Source organism: Condylura cristata, unplaced genomic scaffold (genome assembly GCF_000260355.1).
Source record: "Condylura cristata isolate star-nosed mole 26May11 unplaced genomic scaffold, ConCri1.0 scaffold00012, whole genome shotgun sequence".
NCBI classification, from domain to species: domain Eukaryota; kingdom Metazoa; phylum Chordata; class Mammalia; order Eulipotyphla; family Talpidae; genus Condylura; species Condylura cristata.
The window spans coordinates 55,301,594-55,303,937 of NW_004567113.1; positions in this window are offsets into that span (position 1 = coordinate 55,301,594).

The following is a 2,344-nucleotide window of genomic DNA, read 5'->3' on the forward strand; positions in this document are numbered from 1 at the left end:
GCAGCCGCGGGGGGACCGTTCCGGCGCGCACGCCTCCGTCCGCCAACCGCGCTGCGAGGAGAAAGGTTCCGGCCTCCGCCCGGCAGCCGCGGCGGGAAGGGGATGGTTCAGGCCTCGGCCTGCACGCCTGGCCGTGCCCGGGACCCCAAGCTTTAGCCCCTTACTACGTCCCGCGGCTTTGGCGGGCAAGGCCGTGCGGGGAGGTGCGGAGCCCTGAGACCCCGAGGGCGCAAGGACCCTGCAGCCGATCCCCTCGCCGGCCGGGTGTGGGACGCCTGGGGGCGGGGAATGACGTAGCCTGACCCTTGACCTCAGGGGCTCACCTGCCTCGGTACCTTGACCGCTAGGACGGAGCAGGTGTGTGCGGCACGGAGCTGGAGCCCAGAGACCGGCTTTTGCTGCCTTCTGCTGCTTGATCGGTGAATTGAAGGCAGCACCTTCTCAGCGTTAATTGGCAATTAAATGAGATCATCTGTGTAAAGCTCCTGGCGTTGCCCGGTGCATAGAGACCAGTGAAGTTAGCGACCACTGTTAAGAATGTGAATTATCAGAGTTGGGAAGAGCTCTATAGAGGAGGAATCACACTGTCAGAGAGGGCTGATTTGAAGAATGACTAGGAATTATCAACGGAGACACCTGTCTGTCTATCCCTGATGTGTAGTTTTAAAGTGCCCCATCTTAAGGCAAAGTTAAAGTGACTACGTTAGTAGTGAGTTCTTTGTACATTTTGGTTCAAGATTCAGATTTTATCCGCAGTCCCATTGATTTTGCCGTTTTTTTTTCTCAATAGGACGCACTACTAAAATATGTATTAAAGCAGTGGTTGTCAAACCACTCAGCAAGATATGTTTGTTTTCATAATAAGATGTTATTTGCCTTTTCTCTCTCATTCTTTCACGAGTTGTAAACAGATGAACGTCCCAGAGGCTGAGAGAGTGATATTGCAAAACGACCAATGCAAAACAGCTGTCTTCTATTAAGCCAGACTTTAAAAAGAGATTTGCAAAAAATGTAAAACAATGCCATTCTTACTACGCGTTTTGTTTTGCTTTGTTTTGAAAATGTACTTTTTCACCAAAAAAATACCATTTATGTTCATATGTTTTTATTTCATATATTTATTTATTTATATTCATATGTGTTTATTTTTGTTTTTAAGTGAATGAACTTTTCCTAATATATATTATATTATGCATATAATATGGACATTTTGGTTTAAGATTCAGATTTTATCCGGAGCCTTGTTGATTTTTCATATGTGTATATATATATAAAATGTATATATATATATACATAGTGTATATATATAAAATGTATATATATATACATAGTGTATATATATATAAAATGTATATATATACACATAGTGTGTGTGTGTGTGTGTATATATATGTAAAACCCGTATAGGCAAAAGTTGTTTGGGCGCCCTCAGGCATTTTTAAGAGTACAAAGGAATTTTGAGACCAAAAGTTTCAGACTCATTGTGTTACATAAATGAATTTATGAAAAGTAGATGTCAAAGTACAGCTGTATTTGAAAGGAAGAGGGAAACTCGTTTAGAACTTAAACTGTAGCCACTCCCGCCTTCCTCTACAAGGAAAATAAATTTCCATACAGCTTGCTTCTGCCTACAGAGTAAGAGAGAAATTGCAAAATCTCTGCCAAAGATTCTGTCCTGCATCAATGGCCCTTTGTTTTATTGAGACATTAATGAGTCTTTGGCTATGCAAAGGTAAGCCTGGGGCAGAGTAGAGCTAAAGAGAGTTAAATCGCTCTGCATAATAAAGTGAACGGGATTGAATTAGGGGAAGCGGGAAACCGGGAAACCGGGCCCTATGTCAGGATGGGGAAAGGAGAGAGTCATTAATTGAGGAGGGATTTGGTGGGAGAGACCTGGGCTATGCTGACCCTTCACGAAGTAATGCCTTGTGTGACTGCTATGTGGGTGCTGTTTTATGGAATAAATTGGTGGGGATAAAGGTCTAAGTTTTCTGCCTGCATCTACAAGAGCAAAAAAAGACTGTGGACATGAAACCCAAGTAGACTCAAAACATCAGGCTCTAAAGCCACAGTGGCCACAAGTACATAAAATTCCCCGAAAAGTCACAAAGATCTTGAGAGACCACTGGACTTCCTACAGATCATGGTATGAGATTTCACCCTTTTTAAATTCTACTTTTAACCTCAAAAATCAAGGTTGGGCTAACAGCTATTTGAAATCCCACAAAACAGAGAGGAAGTGGATAAAAAGGAGCAGGAGAGCTGTCTTGGGAGTGAATTAGTCTGCAGTTAAATGTAGAACATAAGCCATGTTTGTTTCATAAGTAATGATCTTTAAAAAAAA